The sequence below is a fragment of the Prionailurus bengalensis genome, chromosome B2 (genome assembly GCF_016509475.1).
Source record: "Prionailurus bengalensis isolate Pbe53 chromosome B2, Fcat_Pben_1.1_paternal_pri, whole genome shotgun sequence".
NCBI lineage: Eukaryota > Metazoa > Chordata > Mammalia > Carnivora > Felidae > Prionailurus > Prionailurus bengalensis.
Genome location: NC_057349.1, coordinates 66177954 through 66197694, shown reverse-complemented (window position 1 = coordinate 66197694; position 19741 = coordinate 66177954).

Here is a 19741-nt window from a genome sequence, read left to right as displayed (position 1 = left end):
CTCTCTTCTTGTTCTTTTCCTTCTGTCTCAAGAACACTCAAGTCTTCTCTAGCCTTTAAAAACAAAAATACAGGGGGTGCTGGGTGACTCAGTTGGTTGAACGTCCGACTTCAACTCAGGTCATGATCTCACGGTTAATGACTTTGAGCCCCACATCAGGCTCCCTGCTGTCAGTGCAGAGCCCTCTCTGGATCCTCTGTACCCCTCTCTCTCTCTCTCTGCCCCTCCCCTGCTCACGCACTCTCTCTCTTCCTCTCTCCCTCAAAAAATAAATAAACATTAAAAAAAAAACCCATAAAATTCTCTGGAAACAAAAAAAAAAACATACATACAGAATATCTTTACAATGATACTCAAGAAACTGGAGACAGGTTACCTCTGAAGCGAGAAAAATAGGCAACCAGGGGTAGGACAGAGAATTAGTTTTCCCTTTACCAAATGTGGCAGTATAACTGTTCAAATAAAAACATCACTTTAAAGAAACAAGAAACGAAACACCCGTTGCTCAAACTACTGTGTAATCACCACCAGGTTTTTAACTGCTCACCGGACATCCCCACTGGCTCTCTTCTCTCACTTAGGACTTTTGTAAATCCAACCTCTCTCCCTTACCCCCCTCTCCAACAAAATCCACCACTTTCTTATTCTTGTTAGGAGCATTCTTCCTCCTCTGTCCTCTCCCACCCTACCCCCATACCAGTGTATAATTAACCACATGTCTTTTCCATTCCAGTTTTTCAAGTCTCTGGAATTTAAATCCCTCTCCCATCTTCTAAATAAGATCTCTGTGACTTTTGTTTCCACCTGAAATAAAAAAGTTTAAGTGGCCTTGAATCTGATCTTCTGCCCAACTTCCACCCATGCTGGGTCATTGGTCCCAACACATCTCATCTGCCTGATCAGGATGCTCCCCCCAGCTGAAGCCCCTGGCTCCCCTTACTAGCTGCCCAGTAAACCACCCAGCAGCCCACCCTCCTAACTCCTAGGCCCACCTGCTCCATCTCCCAGCACACATCCACCAGCTACATCCAGCTACAACTACTTAACCCTTCCCCCATCTGCTCTCCATTTTTCCTCCCCTCCATACCTTTACCAATTTCATTCCTTGGACCTGGAAAGTCACTCTTCGTCTCCACCTCCTTCATGACCCTTGACTTCCTACATTCTCCCTGACCTAGATGTGGTCTCTTCCTCCGATCCACTGAAACATCATATTATTTATTTTGAATTTTTTCTATATTTTAAACTCAAGGACTCAGCCTCAGTTTTGAGGAAGAGGTCATTCATTCATTCATTCAGCAAACAGGGATATCTACTCTTTCCTAGGCAATAAGGGTATACCGATATGCATTTGACACAGTCCTTTCTCTCCCTGCAGGCCTTCCTGAAGTCACTCCTTGGTCCCCTTTCTTCTGAATGGCCTTTTCTTTATAATACAGATGAATACTGTTCATGGCCAATCTCCCTATTAGAGTCATCGCAAGCATCTTGATTTGATTCATCTCAGCATGGTCTCCCTTGTAACAATACATGCTTTGTCTTAATATTTTAGTTGCTTAATAAATGTTTAGTAAATCACCCTTTGGCTAAATGGGCTATACATCGAAATTTTCATCTCCTATGTTGTTCTTTTCAATATGTTCTTTTTCTCAAAAAGCAAAGTGAAATAAACGTGCCAACACCAACACCTTTTAAAGAAGAAACGATAATGCTAGCCTCAAAATAAGGTGTAAGTGGCAGTCATTGGTAAATGGTTTTGAAAGTATGTATTTGAGAATAATTTAGTTCTAGATAAGCAAAATATTTCTGCCGGTTATGCAACAAATATTTATTGAGCATTCATTACAAGCAAGGCTTTGTTCTTGGCACCAGGGATACAACAGCGAGGAAAAGCAAATCCCTTCACTCATTGAGCTCCCATTGTGATTTATCAAACATTTTCCTTCATAGATTCCAGCCTTTGAAACCTTCCATGTAAAAACATCATTATCCACCCAACAATCAAATCCAGTGTAAATGAGTGTGCCAGCTAACCTTGAGAAACAGAGTTATGAAAGAAATGGAGACAAACACTGAAGTCAGCAGTTTGTATTAACCGTTGTAATGTCCTCGCTTCAGCCTGTTTCATTTTCAAGAAATCGGAAATAGACATGTTTGAATTTAGACCCTATTGCAAGGTAAATAATCTCTTCTCTTAGGGCAGTTTACCACTGTTCTAAATAAAACGCCCTCAACAGGAAAATATTGGTAAGAGTATTTAAATTTGAAGGCAGGAAGAGCACCATAGGAAGTGGCCTCGTTCGTCTCTGGAAAAGGACCAGTTACAGCCTCAGAGGCATAGACCTGGGGGTCAATGTCTAATTTCAGTTAAAGAATAAATTATCTCTCTCCTAGAAATGTAAATTAAGATGGATCACAAAGCCTTTTCAGATGCCTCTGCCTTTTAGAGTAACCATAAGAGGAAAAGACAAATATAAAAAGTTTGTGCTCTAAGAGAGTAATAGAGAAAACACTTTCTAGGGGTGCCTGGGTGGTTCAGTTGGTTGGGCATCCGGCTTCAGCTCAGGTCATGAACTCATGGACTGTGGGTTTGAGCCCCGCATCGGGCTCTGTGCTGACAGCTCAGAGCCTGGAGCCTGCCTTGGATTCTGTGTCTCCCTCTCTCTCTCTCTCTGCCCCTCCCCCGCTTGCACTCTGTCTCTCTCAAAAATAAACATTAAAAATTTTAAAAAAAGAAAAGAAAAGAAAAGAAAAGAAAACACTTCTAGAAGCTCCTGCTATGAAATGCTGTAAGTACACCCATTACTGAAAACAAAAGAAATGTAATAAATTTTCTGCCACCCTTTTTCATGTGCTTTGATGAGGAAAAACACTAGTAACTTTCCAAGCGTCTGTTTACTTTCACTTTATCTTGATGTTGCAGGAGGAGGAAACTTAGAAGTTCCACGTCACTGCCAGTCCTGTGCTAGTAAAGTGAGAAGCCATTAATGCACAACTGAGCTGAAAAGCATTTAAATGCCCTGTTTCCCCTTACTCGCGCCTTCACGCTAATAGGCTGCACTTCAGGCAGGGAGAGAACCTTACCATCTTGAATATCGCATTAAATCTTTTCCTGAAGTGCTCTTTTTGGCAGAAGCTCCTGAAATATGCTAGCATTTCAAACGAGCCTGTCACATTAAGTGTGCGTCTTGACCCCTGTCTTCCTGTAGAGCACCACAAATAGCCCAGGTTTGAAGCGTTTTAACGACTTCACGCTGGCTCCCCAGTCTGAAACTTGAGCTTGCCATGGAACTTTGGTTGAGATTGAAGGGGATCTGGGTAGGATACATAGTCTGGTCTTTTTAAGGCTCAAGAACTGTTCTGTGTGAAGTATCAGGAAGCTGTTACACGAACTTCAAATGTGCATATTGGATAAATTACCTACGGGCTCTCTGTTATAAAGCACTTTTTTTTTTTTTTTAACACCAAGATGATACTTGAGATGTCTGCAGAGCTTTGGGCTGTTCTTTTGTCAGGGGAAGGAAGTTGATCCTGGGGCATTCACAGGATTCTCTTGGTGATCATCACCAGCTATAGAGAATCACAGAGAGACCAAGCCATTTGTATAGCACTGCCACATACACCACCACCTCAATACTCACAATCACCTTGCAAATGCAGGGACAAGACCTATTTAAAGTTGGGATCAGACTTGTTAATGGAGAGGTCCTTGGCCCTTACAGGGACTCAGCCTCCCAATGCCAAATTCAACCAAATAAGCCCACTGGCTTTAACTATTATATCAGGCCAAAGAAAAATTCCTTAATATCTGTCCCTAGAACAGAATCAAATAATGATTTGAAGAACAAAATTGTTGCTTATTCATTTAAAAGATTCTTATAAGAAGCCATGTGCGTAAGGGTACATTTAAGATTCTTACCTTCTCCTCAGTTGTAAAATTAGCCCTGCCTCAAAGCGACTCCAGCTAAGAATCTTATATCATTATCTCTGCCCTATGTGTGATTTTAGGGAATATTTAATTGTTCCATGTTTGTTCTATAGGATTACAGATTTTTTTTTTTTTAATGTTTTCTATAAACTTAAGCCAGGACACAATTCGGTTGCTTCTGTGAAAACACTGAACTCATTATTTCTACTCACATACTAGTTTGAAATTTTCAATGATTAGGACACTGGTGTGGTGTGACAGACCAACCCTTCCTCTCTGTGCTATTACTGAAAAATAGACTCCCTCCAGGAGAGCTGTTGATCTTCTATTCTTGGTTCCATAAACCTTATTATTTCAAATAACGGGATGGGGGATGGCTGCCAGGGTGGTTCAGTTGGTTGAGTGTCTGACTCTTGATTTCGGCTGAGGTCATGATCTCCCGGTTCATGAGATCAAGCCCCAAATGGGGCTCTGCACTGACAGCTCAGAGCCTGCTTGGGATTCTTTCTCTCCCCCTCTGTCTCTCAAAATAAATAAATAAACTTAAAAAAATTATGGGATGGGAAGCAAGAATTTGGGGGGACCTCAGTTCCCATTGGGAAGTGAAAGTTCAGAATGTAGGAGAGAAAAATAAGTCCAAAAACCTCACCCTTTCTTTTCTGTACCTCCTCTCCCACACTTTCCTCATTTCTGCATCTGTGAAAGGCTCCCCTTCCAGTGAGGGCTCTAACCATTACCCATTTTCAATGTTTACTATAGCACGAATGGTAACTGGAGAGCCACTGCCCATGCCCCTGGCTTCTGTTCTTTCTGGGAGGGTCTCTCACACACCAGACCCTCTTTCTGCCCTTGATTTTTGACCCACAGAGTAAGACGCAACACGAGGCTGATGAGGAGTAATGGTGGGTTTTCTCTCATCAGGTTTAGACTGACCAGAGGAGCAAGCAGGCGTGAGGTGCACATTATTAAATCTTCCGAGTCCCCATTCTTCCGAAGTCTGAGGAGATTGGAAAGAAGAATAAGAGGGTGGAATGGATTGAACCAGGACTAACTGAGACTTTCAACTGAATAAAAACTAAATTATTTGAGGAAATAGTGAAGATGTGTTCAAAATTGGGTATAGAAGTATCATCTAGTATTATAATATTATAAATAACAATACTTATAAATATCCTAGAGTAGAGACTTGGTGCGTGGTACTGTATGAGGGCTCTACATGCAACATGGATTGAATTCTCCCCACAGCCCTATCGTGTACATATTAGATCCACCTTTACAGATGAGGAAACTGGAAAGTCACACAGCTAAGTGGCAGAGATAAGATTGAAATCAGGTTTCTCTGTTGTTACTACAGACTCTCTTTAATCCTATGCTATACTGTCTCCATTAGAAATCATGTCTGAACACTGGTGATGGGCATAAAAAACATTACAACATTTTTGTGAAGTAATTTCTCAGTAAGCCAAAGTTAAATCAATGTATTCATTGAACTGGCAATCCTACTTAAGGTAATCTAGCCTAAAAAATACTTGAACAAGCACTAAGCATTTTTTTTTTGTTTTGGAATATTGTCAATTTTCCATCAATAAAGAAATTGTTAAATAAGTATGGTATATTCATAGAAGAGAATGTTATGCAGCCATTAAAAAGGGAGAAAGATCTGGGGCACCTGGGTGGCTCAGTTAAGCGTCAGACTTCGGTTCAGGTCATGATCTCGAGGTCCATGAGTTCAAGCCCTGCATCAGGCTCTGTGCTGAAAGCTCAGAACCTGGTGCCTCCTTCAGATTCTGGGTCTCGTCTCTCTCTGCCCCTCCCCCACTTGCTCTCTCTCTCTGTCCCCCCCCCCAAAAAATAAATAAACATTAAAAAATAAAATAAAATCAATAAAAAGTGAGAAAGATCTGGATAGAAATATAGGAGAAAGTCCATACATTTTGTTGGAGGAAGAGAGTTACCTAACAATATACATTGTTTTATCTTATTTTTGTTACCAAATTATGTATGTGTTGATAAATACATAGAAAAATATCTGTTAATAGTAGCAATGTAAAATTAGAAGCTAAATAGAAAAAAAGGTTGGAAAATATCTTTAGAGCCTAGAAATAGGGAGGAAATTATACAGATTTCACTATATTAAATTAAGTACTTGTGTTCAGCAGAAGATACCAAAGTAAATGGATGACAGACCAGGAGAGATTGCAACATCTTGTCAGTATAAGAGATTAATATCTAGAATATTCAAAGAGTTCCTGCAGGTCAACAAGAAAAAGTCAGAAAACCCAAGAGAAAAATGAGCCAATGATGAATAGACCACTCACTTAACAGAGCACCAGATATCAAATCATTACATGGACAAAAGGTCAAACTCCCTAGTAATTATAGAAACAAGAAGAAATGTAAACTAAAACTGTAATGAGATATTACTTTAGACCCACCAGATGAGCAAAAATTAGAAAGTTTGATGGTACCTAGTATTAGCAAAGGATATGGAGAGATGAAAATTCTTGTCCATAAGGAGAGCAGAGAGAATATGAACTGGCATATCTGTTCCAGAAAACGTAATGTTTGTGCTTAAGTTAAATAAGAATATGTCCTTTCATCACGTATAATGCCCCAGACCTGGGTATATGTAGAAGCGTGATTCTCGCTCAAGTACTTAAGATAGCATACGCACTACCCTGTTTATTGTGACAGACTTAGAGGCAACCTAGATGTCCTTGTTTAAGGAAACATGAGTTAAATGTGTCTCATGTTTATTAGGGTATAATATCACTCAGAAACATGCAGAGACGTCAAGAAGTGCCAAGTAAAAAGAAGACTTATAGCACAATACCACTTCCAAAAATTAAAAACCCACACACAAAAAACCGATATTTCCAAGGATACTTGCATAAGTAAGAACATATAATAAACACATTAGAGTGAGTGGCAATGCAGGGAAGGAGCATGAGAGTAGAGATGGGAAGTGTTTTATTTAACGAGACAGTGGGCTTGCTCTGAACATAAGCATCTATGAATAGAAGAGTATGAGATAGAAATAATTTTTAAGCAGTACTCTGAAGATGTTAAAGTTGGGCAGGGGAAGAAATATTTCACTTTCTAATTGTCACTCTTCTGCATTATTTAATTTTTTTTTACAGTGAATGTACATCACTTTGACTATTAAAAATGAAAATGTCAGGGGCACCTGGCTGGCTCAGTCAGAAGAGCATACAACTCTTGATCTCGGGGTTGTGAGTTCAACCCCCCGCGTTGGGTGTGGAAATTACTAAGAAGGAAAGAAAGAAAGAAAGAAAGAAAGAAAGAAAGAAAGAAAGAAAGAAAGTTCACAACTATATGGTCAACTAATCTTTGACAAAGCAGGAAAGACTATCCAATGGAAAAAAGACAGTCTCTTCAACAAATGGTGTTGGGAAACTGGACAGCAACATGCAAAAGAATGAAATTGGACCACCTTCTTAAACCATACACAAAAATAAATTCAAAATGGCTGAAAGACCTAAATGTGAGACTGGAAACCATCAAAATCCTAGAGGAGAACACAGGCAGCAACCTCTTTGACCTTGGCTAGAGTAACTTTTTACTTGCTACGCCACCGAAGGCAAGGGAAACAAAAGCAAACATGAAATATTGGGACTTCATTAAGATAAAAACCTTCTGCACAGTGAAGGAAACAATCAACAAAAGTAAAAGGCAACCTACAGAAAGGGAGAAGATATTTGTAAACCACATATCTGATAAAGGGTTAGTATCCAAAATCTATAAAGAATTTATCAAACTCAACACCCAAAAAACAAATAAACCAGTTAAGAAATGGGCAGAAGAAATGAATAAAGACTTTTCCAAAGAAGACATCCAGATGGCTAACAGATACATGAAAAGATGCTTGGCATCACTTATCATCAGGGAAATACACATCAAAACCATAATGAAATACCACCTTGCACCTGTAAGAATGGCCAAAATTAACAACACACGAACAACAGGTTTTGGTGAGGATTCAGAGAAAGAGGAACCCTCTTGCACTGTTGGTGGGAGTACAAACTGGTACAGCTACTCTGGAGAACAGTATGGTGGTTCCTCAAGAAACTAAAAATAGAACTACCCTATGATCCAGCACTTTCACTATTAGGTATTTACCCAAAGGATACAAAAATATATATTCGAATGGATACACGCACCCCATTGTTTATAGCAGCCGTATCAGCAATAGCCAAACTATGGAAAGAGCCCAAGTGTCCATCAACTGGTGAATGGATAAAGATGTGGGGGCAGCTGGGTGGTTCAGACAGTTAAGCATCTGGCTCTTGGTTTCTGCTCAGGTCATGATCTCACAGTTTGTCAGTTCCAGCCCCACTTCAGGCTCCATGTTGACAGAGTTGACAGCCTGCTTGGGATTCTCTTTCTCTCTCCCTCTCTGTCTGCCCCTCTCCTGCTCATGCTTTCTCTCAAAATAAATAAAAATTTTTAAAAAAGAAGATGTGGTGCATATATAAACAACAGAGTATTACTCAGCCATAAGAAAGAATGAAACCTTGCCATTTACAATTATGTGGATGGAGCTAGAATGTATTATGCTAAGTGAAATAAGTCAATCAGAGAAAGACAAACACCATATGATTTCATTCATACATGAAATTTAAGAAACAAAACAGATTAACATGTGGAAAGTGAGGGGGAAGAAAAGAGAGGGAAGCAAATGACAAGGACTCTTAATGGTAGAGAACAAACTATGGGTTGACGCAGGGAGGTGGGTGGGAGTTGGGCTAGATGGGTGATGGGTATTAGCACACTTGTTATGATGAGCACAGAGTGTTGTATGTAAGTGACAAATCACTGAATTCTACTCCTGAAACCAATATTACACTGTATGTTAACTAAAATTTAAATAAAAATAAAAATACAAAAAAAAGTCACAGAAGACTTGTTACTGGGAATATTAGAGAAATATTCATAATATATTACCGGGTACAGTGCGATTGCATTTTTTGTTAAGTTTTCATGACAGCTTTATTGAGACATAATTCACACAAAATCTACCTTTTTAAAAGTGTACAATTCAGTAGTTTTTAGTGTATTCACAGAGCTGTCCCATATCTAATTCCAGAACATTTCATCACCTCACAGAAAAACTCAGTATACATTAGCTGTCACTCCCCATCTCCCCCACCTTCCAGCCCCTGTCAACCACTAATCTACTTTCTGTGTCTATAAATATGTGTATTCTGGACATTTCATGCAATGGAATCATATAAAATACGGTCTGTGTGTCTGGCTTCTTTCTTAGCATAATGTTTTCAAAGTCCATCCATGTTGTAGTGTGTATCAATATTTTATTCTCTTTTTTAAAAAACTTTTTTGAATGTATGTTTATTTATTTTGAGAGTTAGAGAAGTGAGCGGGGGAGGGGCAGAGAAAAAGGGAGACAGAATCTCATGCAGGCTCCACACCATCAGCACAGAGCCTGAAGCAGGGGTTGAACTCATGAACTGTGATATCATGACCTGAGTCAAAATCAAGAGTCAGACGCTTAATGCACTGAGCCACCCAGACACCCCTAAAACCTTTTTTTAAAAATGTTTATTTATTTCTTTTGAGAGAGACAGAGAGAGAGATACAATGAGCAGAAGGGCAGAGAGAGAAAGAGAGAGAATCCCAAGCAGGCTCTGCACTGTCAGTTTGCGGCTTGAGGCTTGATCCCACAAACCATGAGGTCATGACCTGAGGCAAAATCAAAAGTCATACTATCTTCAGCGGACTGAGCCACCCAGGCACCTCAAAACTTTATTCTTTTTATTCCCAAATAATATTCCAGTAAATGGGTAAAACATTTCTTGTTTATTCATTCATTAGTTGATGAACATTTTTGGATTGTTTCCATTTGTTGGTAGTATGAATATTCACATACAGGTATTTTTGTGTAGGCATATATTTTCAATTCTCTTGAATATAGTGATTCCACTTTTGTTTAAATAAAATATACATAGCAATATTTAAAAACTGAACACATACACCACACTGTTAGTAATTTTTTTCTGGATGGTAGGATAATTGGTCATTTAAATCTCTTTTCTCCTTTGAGCTTTTTATTTAAATTTTCAAAAACAGAAGTAGATTTCTATAATCAGGAAAAAACACCTTGTTAAAAAAAAATAAAACCAAACAAAGAACCACTCAGGATCAGCGGGAATTGACTGTTGCCCTGGCTTTTCAACACTAAACCCAGGGTTTCTGGCGCTGGCTGGAGTGCCCTGCCCCCAGCTTCATCACCTTCAGACTTCACACCTCAGCCTGGGCATAAAGTGACTTCTGTGGCCTACAAAGTGGCCCTTGTTGATATTCACGGCAGGCCACAGGCCATGCCAAATGACCCATATTTACTTGCCAAAAAACCAGACGCTGTGGTGGATGCCATTTGGTTCTGCTATTTTCTCCACTCCCTTACTCCAGAATAATGTCTATCACTTTCATCATAAGGATTTTATATCTCTAAGAAATACTTTTTTGAAGAGCGGATTACTAAAGTGCACACACACACACACACACACTCACACACACTCACACTCCTTCTTCAAAAGCTTGGAATGCCCTGCGCTTTCACTGCCCACTCACAGCGCTCGGATCGTTTTGCCCCAGACGCCAAGGAAATCCTCCAGATTTGAGCCACTTGGTGGCGAAACGAGAACCGTGGGCACTTCCCAGCAGGGTGGAGCGGAGCAGATTATTTATAGCTCTTAGGAAACTTGAGTTTGACTCATAGTTTAGCTGACTCGTGAATCAGAATTATCAAAGACTAGATTTCTTTTGTCTGAGGCAAGACGATGACAATTAGAGCGACCATCTCTGCGCGCTCGCGGAGAGAAAACACAAAGAGAAGAATTTACAATGACTCAGCCCTGGCCGCGCGGCGGGCGCGGGCCTCATGAACAATGGAAAGTCACAGCGGGGCCTCTCAACCGGTCCCCAGGCGGCATCTACACCCGCGGGGCTGCTGGAGGCAGCAGGGACGCTAAAAAAAAAAAAAAAAAAAAAAAAAATGACTATGTCTTAACTCTCTTTTCTTGCTTTTTAATCTAAATGCAGAACTAACACGTAATTGCAGTATAATGATGATGATTTTGTAAAATCCACAGGAGCTAGGAGACCTAAAGCAAAGGCTTTCAGGCTTCATTTCCAGGGCGAGGGTCACCGCAGTCACAAACAGCGGACGCCAGGAGACCCCTACTCCACACCCGTCTCGCCATGCGGGTGGACAGGAACCTGCACACGTCGTGTGAAAACTATCCTGAAAAAAGGCAGTAGGGCCCCAAAGAGCAAACCTTTGCTTCCAGGCCAGGGGAGAAGGTTTGGGGAGGCCAGCGGGATCCTACAAGACACGAATTCGCCTTTTCAGAGGGGAACAGGGTCTCGGGGATGAAGTTGGCCGAGGCCTGGTGGTTTGGAGATCGTTTCTGGAAAATGCAATCAGTTGTCTACCACAGGATGTGTTGAGTTTGGGATTTCTTGTCCAGGACTCAGTTACTCTCGAGGAATATAGCAGCTGCAGCCAAGATTAGAAAATCAATAGAATGTTTTAAATGCCCTGGTTTGTGTTGTCTACGTGTTTGCCGGTGAGTAGGATGTGAAGCGCCAGCCCCGGGCACGCCAACTTTGAACATTTCCCCGAGGTCCCCCCACAATATCCCAGGGCAGACCAGGGCCAAGCCGCCTAGGCGTTTCTAGGGCGCCCCAGTGCAGCCCACGCGGTTCCTCTGGGTTGTGCCCGCGCTGAGTGTGGACTGGAGTGGCACCAGGGCCCGGGAGGACATGCTGTTATGGAGGAGGGGGTCATTGCCTTGGCGTCCAACCCACGTTGGCCGGTGCCCTGCCCCCAGCCATCCCCCCACCCCCCATGTCCGGGCCACCCTGCACCTGCCCAAGAGAGATTCCGGCCAGCCTAGAAGCCAGGATGCTGTCCAAACTCAAAAGTTACCCCTTTAAACCTCTGTCCCGGGGCGCCTGGGTGGCGCAGTTGGTTAAGCGTCCGACTTCAGCCAGGTCACGATCTCGCGGTCCGGGAGTTCGAGCCCCGCATCAGGCTCTGGGCTGATGGCTCAGAGCCTGGAGCCTGTTTCCCATTCTGTGTCTCCCTCTCTCTCTGCCCCTCCCCCGTTCATGCTCTGTCTCTCTCTGTCCCAAAAATAAATAAACGTTGAAAAAAAAAATTAAAAAAAAAAAAACCTCCGTCCCGCCTCAGAGAACACACTAACCCCATACATTAATACCCTCAACCCCAGATACCCTAAGACACGCAAGTCCTCTTTTCCTATAGATGAGGGTGGCTGTGCCTTTTGTGCGGTTTACCATCCAAAACAAGACTTTTGAGAAGGAAAAAATACACCCAGACAACAGAAGAAAATCTTCTCCGAGGCAAAACAGGATACTAGTTTGCGTACAGGGTCACCTTGGGGGATTGGAGCAATTTATCTAAATGTATCTAAAGTCAGAAAACATTCTTCACCCCTTACACTCTCCTAGTGAAAGGGAAGGAGGGAGAGAGTAAAGCAGGTGGAGGTGCAATTTTAAAAGAAAATAAAGCCTGGGGCGCCTGGGTGGCTCAGTCCTGTAAGCTTCCGACCTCTGCTCTGGTCAAGATCTCACCGTTTGTGAGTTGGAGCCCTGTGTGGGGCTCTGTGCTGACAGCTCAGAGCCTGGAGTCGGCTTCAGATTCTGTGTCTCCCTCTCTCTCTGCCCCTCCCCCACTTGTGCTCTCTCTCAAAAATAAATAAAACATTAAAAAAAAATTTTAATGATAAAAGAAAATAAAGCCCAATTCAGCACTGCATTTTGAAAAATACCCTATTTCGCAAAGAACATTCAGACCTCATTAGTGTATTTTGCACTGCTTCTGTTAAATACTTGAAAATTTATTTGTACACGCTGCAACAATTTCTGTGGACATCAGCAAAGCAGGGTTACCAAATGTTGCAAGGGATGTGGAACTAGCCTCACTGTGCCAGACTGACCTAACAGTGGTATTTCTTCCCACCCCCCACCCCCGCTCCCCAGGGATTCTCTCCGTGCAGTTATCTTTATGTACATGTATGTATAGTTTATATCTTTATATACATATATAGTATAGTTATTACATATATACAGATTTTGAAAACAGATTTGTTTTCTAGCAGTGGCATCCTAGCTGCCTAGCTATGTGTAGCCAGCAATAAGCAACCAATTTTTTTTAACAAACTTGAAAAGCACACACTACGTGCATGCGCCCTGAGTTCTAAGCACTTTACATATATTAACACATTTAATCCTCACAACAACCTTATGAGGTAAGTATATTGTTATCTTTCTCATCTTATACATAGGGAACCTGAGGCAGAAAGGTTAAGTAAATTGCCCAAAATATCACCTCTAATAAATTGCACAGATGGGATGGGGATCCAGGATTAAAACCCTAGCCGGGGTCAATGCACTCAAGCACTAAACTGTACTGATCTGCCTGTGAACACTTCATAAGGACGATAGGAGAGGTGTGGCCTGGATTAATCAGGCTCATTTGCTAAATTACTTAAAGATGTGTTTTACTGCTGCCCCTACCTCTTTTTTTTAATGTTTATTTATTTTTTGAGAGAGAGAGAGAGAGAACACAGAGCAGGGGAGTGGGGAGAGAGAGAGAGAGAGAGAGAGAGAGAGAATGAATCCCAAGCAGGCTCGGCACTGTCAGCACAGAGCCTGACTTGAGGCTCGATCTCATGAACCATGAGATCATGACCAGAGCCAAAATCAAGAGTCAGACGCTTAAGTGACTGAGCCACCCAGGTGCCCCCCACCCCATACCTCTTTAATAAATGTTCCCATAGACATCCCAGAATAAAGCTTCCACTAGGATTCACCCCAGTGATGTAAGACTTTGAGTAGTGTGACTCAGTCTTCTTTTTACCTAATCTTCAGTTTCATCTAAACTAAAAAACCCTAGTTTATACTTTCCTGCCTCAGCATTTTCTCTGTGCTTTTCCCTATACCTAGAATGCCTCCCAAGCCAACTCTCACCACTTGACTTCTCTTATTAACACCCCACCTACCTTCAAGGCTCAGATCAAACTGGCATTTCATTGTCCCACAAGACAGAAATTCTCTCCCCAAAGCCTGAAATCCTACAGCCTTCATTATCTGCACCACTCACATGCCTACGTATCTTATCTCCCCTACTCAGTCAGCAATTTCTTTCCCCCACAACACTTAGCACAGCACATTTTCACATAAATAGTTCTCAGTGAATGTATAGCCCCACATTGTTTGCCCTTCATCCATCCTCTGTTATATATCTGCAAAGAAAAATGATGTATTGATTATTTCAAAAAGAAAAGACTTCCTCCTTATAAAAGAACCATGATTTTATTCAGATATCTGTCCCTCTCTAGTTCTAAAAGTAGACCCTGATTTGTCTGAGCCAGTGCTACCCAATAGAAATATAAGGCAAGTGGTATGCATAATTGAAAATTTTCTAGTAGCCACGTTGAAAAAGTAAAAATAAGCAGATAGATGTAGAATTGTTGAATCACTGTGTTGTATACCCGAAACTAATCTAACACTGTATGTTAACTAGACTGGAATTTAAAATTTTTTTTTAATTTTTTTAATTTATTTTTGAGACAGGGAGAGACAGAGCATGAACAGGGAAGGGTCAGAGAGAAGGAGACACAGAATCCGAAACAGGCCCCAGGCTCTGAGCTGTCAGCACAGAGCCCGACACGGGGCTCAAACTCACGGACCGCGAGATCATGACCTGAGCCAAAGTCGGCCGCTTAACCGACTGAGGCACCCAGGCACCCCTGGAATTTAAAATTTTAAAGATTTCATCAATGCAGTCTCCCATCTAAATCAATCAATCAATCATAACAAACAAGTGGGGTCAATTTTTAATAAATTTGTAACCAAATATACCCAAAATGTTATCATTTCAATATGTAATCAATATTTTTTTTTTAATTTTTTTTTCAACATTTATTTATTTTTGGGACAGAGAGAGACAGAGCATGAACGGGGGAGGGGCAGAGAGAGAGGGAGACACAGAATCGGAAACAGGCTCCAGGCTCCGAGCCATCAGCCCAGAGCCCGACGCGGGGCTCGAACTCCCGGACCGCGAGATCGTGACCTGGCTGAAGTCGGACGCTTAACCGACTGCGCCACCCAGGCGCCCCAATATGTAATCAATATTAAAAACATCAGAGAGATATTTCACTTGAGAGAGAATGACAGAGACAGAAGTTTTTGGAATCTGATGAGTATTTTATGCTTAAAGCATATCTTAATTCAGATTAGATACATTTCAAGTGCCCAGTATCCACATGTTTCCAGTAGCTTCCATACTGGACAAGGCAGGTCTGAGCCCATCGCCATGGCATTCCCATGGCAGCAGTATTGGTTCAGGAGTGGTAGGCTGGAGACCTCAGCTGGGCTGATCAGACTGAGGCAGAAGATTCACAGTCCCTGTTTGGGAGAGTTGTCTGCCTGCTGGTAGTGACCAGGGAAGCCTGTAGCTCTGATTGCCCTGGCAGCCTTAGTGGGAATCATGTTGCAACCCTGAGGGGGAAGTGGCAGGACTGTTGTTTGGATGACACCAACGTTGAGGATGACAGGAGTGGGCAGACAGAAAAAACCTTGTGTTCTTAAGGACATTAATGAATCACTGATCACCAGGGCCCTCAGTTCACCCTACCTCTGGTTATGAAAAATAATAGGGGCACCTGGGTGGCTCAGTCGATTAAGCATCTGACTCTTGGTTTCAGCTCAGGTCACGATGTCATGGTTCGTGGATTTGAGCCCCACATCAGGCACTGTGTTGACAGTGCAGAGTCTGCTTAGGATTCTCTCGCTCCCTCTCTCTCTTCCTCTCTCCCCTGCTCGTGTGCTTTCTCTCTCAAAAATAAATAAATAAACATTTTAAAGAAGAAGGGCACGTGGGTGACTCAGTCATTAAGCATCTGACTTCAGCTCAGGTCATGATCTCACGTTCGTGAGTTTGAGTCCCACTTCAGGTGAGCTGGAGCCCCACTTTGGGTAAGCCCCGCTCCTCTCTCTCCCCCTTTCTCTCTCTCTCTCTCTGCCCCTCACTCCCTTGCACCTTCTCTCTCAAAAAAATTTTTTTAATTTAAAAAAATTTTAAAAAGAAGACAAAAAGTAATAAATTTCCCTTTTGTTTAAGCCAGACTGAGTCAGAGTTTTCTGTAGCATCCAAAAACATCCCAACTTCAGAGCCAAGCCTTGAATCCAGGGCTGCAGGCTTCCCTAGGCCCAGGCTTCACTACCAAGATGCTTCTCAAAAAAGATTTTTTAGCAAATTCTTTTGGATATCTCTTAGATCCTCCAGGCAAGGGGGTGGCAACTGCCAATGGATTAGAGGTAAAGATCCCGAAAGATATCGGTGCTTGTGAAGGCTTCTCACTCCACCCCCAGGTAGATCAGTTCAGCTGCAGCGATCCTCTGGGGCACAGAGGTCCCTTCTCAGGGCAGCTGCCGCTGTAGTGCGTGCTCAAGCTAGCCAGCGCGTGCTCCGTCTGCCAGGGCAGGCACTTGTCACAGCCCTTCATCACCTCTCCTGGAACCCATAGACCCTGGGTCTGGCCCAAAGCTGGATAAGCAAGAGCTTTTTGCCAGGAGGCAACTCAGGAAGCCTTTCCACTGTGATATGGCAGCTTTTTCTGGCAGGGTGCTGAAGATAGGATCAGGTGTCCTAGGTCAACTGCTGTTGCAAGAATTTGGAGGAAAGGTCAGAAAGATTGACAGGAGCACTAACAACTACAGGGCCATAAACTGAAGAGGGGACAAGGAAAATGGACTGGAAAAAGCCACCCAGGAGAGTAAAATGCTCATAAATTCAGATCACCATGTGTTGCTTACCAGCAGCGGCTGTGTGTGAATGAACCTGCACTGAGGTAGACCGTACAGTTCACTCACGGCGCACAGGTCCTAGCCCCAGAACTAGAAGGGAAGACAGAGCTACACTTAGCCGAACCTCCCTCCCATCTGCCTTGGAGAATATGCGTTGTGCACCAGTGGGTGAAAAACTGGCAACGTGGTACAGTGAGGAGAATGCAGCTTCAGGACCAGAGATCTGCCACTCAGTGCAGATGCGACAGTAAGCAAGCCACAAAGCCTCCACAAAGCTCAGTTTTCATGTCTCTGAAATGAGCATTCAGTATCAATCTCACAGCTTTGTAAAGCTCACATTCTAAACTGCATGTGGAACCCTTGTAGGCTAGTAAGTGCTATAAATGTTCACTGTTACGATTTCCTTTAAAAAAAACAAAAACAAAAACAAAACAAAACCCTAATGATTTTTCACACCTGGAAGGTACCACCCACCTATGAATACAGCTTATGAAGAATATGTGACAAACATAAGCGTTTCTAATAAATTATATGTTCTTACAGCACTTGTTCTTGTCAATTACTTTCTGTCTGTGCCTCTGGTTTCTGATTTACAAAATGAGACCTCAAATACTTGTCCTGCACCTTGCTGGGGACTGGAATGACAGCTAAATGAGTTTATAGATCCAAAAGGCTTACTAAGATTTAAAGCTTATACAAGCCAAAACATTCATAGCATCTAGTTGCAAAAGAGCTTGCCAGAGTATAGGGTCCCACTCCTGTTTTATGAAACATTTCAAATATTGCAAAGTATAGAAAATAATATGGTACCCATATTACCATCTGTTAAATCTGGATGATAGTCATATGAGGGTCATTATTTTCTGGACTTTTCAATGTTTGAAACATCTCATAAAACAACAGTTTTTTAATGATAATTTTTTTAAAGACCTGAGTCAAGGATCAACATCTCTTGGATACATTTTTTGCCTCTGAACCCTCCATTCGCTCCATCCCCAACCTTGAGTTAGATGCTATTTCTCTGTATCTTTGTGATACACTGAAGTGACTTCTGCCAAATTATTTAGCACACTTCACTATAACTCCTTGTTACCCTAGGTTTTGAGCTCTCTGAAAGCAGGAGCCAGGCCCTTATCTCAGCCTCCTCAACATGTCTCATGCCTGGCTTATTGTGGGGCTTAATAAATGTTTCATAAATGTTAAGTATTAAGTAAATTAATATGAAGGAAAGACTGGTTTTCTCTCTAAGCCTTCATCAACAACCAGAACTTCCTCTCCTCTACAAGACTGGTTCTTTTCACTCTTTCTCTTTTGTACTAGACATAACTTCCTCTGAATGTTGTAATTCTAAGTGCCTAAGAAAAATCTGATACCAACAGATCAAAGAAGCACTGTGCTTTGGTACATATTGTTATACACTAAATGGTTGTGTTCCCCCCCCCCCCCCCAAAATACCTTGAAACCTCATCTCCAATGTGATAACATTTAGAGTTGGGGCCTTAGGGAAGCTATTAGGCATGAATGAAGAGTCCATGACTGGTCTCAGTGCCCTTATAAAAGAGACCCCAGAGAGCTCCTTTGCCCCTTCTGCTATGAGAGGACATGACGGACGACATGACATGAACCAGGAAGAGGGCCCTCATCAGACACCAAATCTGCCAGCATCTTGATCTTGGACTTCCCAGCCTCCAGAATTGTGAGAAATAAATGTTATAAGCCATCCAGTCTATGGTATTCTATTATAGCAGCTCGAGTAGGCTAAGACACATATACTAAAAATGCAAAAGAAAAGGCAATTAGAACATCACTCATTCTCTAGAAATTCAAGACTGTAAATACAAATTTGAAAAATATGAGAACTTTCTAATATTGATAATCCAACAAAGCAGTCCCAAGGCATCTCAAGCAGGTTCCTGCTGAGAGGACTAAAGGTCTACAGACTTGAAGAAGATTTATACTGTTTGGTCCATGAGAACAAACTCCTTTTGTTAGGATCCCTATCCTTTTTCTTAGTATAGTGAGAATATTCAAACAGTATGACTGAAATACGATAGTAGAGTCTGTGTATGACCATCCTATAGAGAACTAAACTTTTTTGATCACTGCGACTGCCCTTCCTAATACACATTTAGCTGAATACTTGTTCTGAGTTTCATTATAAGCAAAGACAATTGTCTTCAAGGTTAAAATTACTGTTAAAAACCCCACAATTAGTTCTCTCACACTTCCTGAAGTTTCCCTACTTTATATTTAAGCAATCTATTCCAAATTATCCAGGACAAAAGCTGGTATATCCAGTTATGGGTGCAATTGTGTTATCTGATGTCCTTGCTCACTTTTCCGGTCCCATCTGCTGCCACTCCCTTGCCACACCCTGCAAGGCAGCCAGGCTGAGTAAGTCATTCTCTTTCCTGTCTTGCCTTTACACGTATTGTTTCTTCAGCCTAGATTAAAAAGTCTCCACTCATCTGCCGAGACTCAGGTCCACTGTCGCCTCCACTGGAGGACTTCTCTGAGCACTTCTTACTCTATCAGTCATTGTACATGCCTCTATTTCAATACTTACATTTTGGAATTAGCTGCTTCCATGACTTCTCTCCTCTAGCACCCTGAAAGCCCCTAGTAGTCTGAAACTATAACGTACTCATCTTTGTGGTTCTGATGCCAAGTATGGCACCTGACACTGAATCAATGCTTAACAAAGGAGTAGCTAAGACTGAACAAGTGAATGAATGAATGAATGAATGAATATGACACAACAAAGCTGTACTTTTTTTTTTAATGTTTATTCATTTTTGAGAGAGACAGAGAGAGAGCATGAGCAGGGAAGGGGCAGAGAGAGGGAGACAGAGAGTCCGAAGCAGGCTCCAGGCTCCAAGCTGTCAGCACAGAGCCCAACTTGGGGCTCGAACTCACAAACCATGAGATCATGAC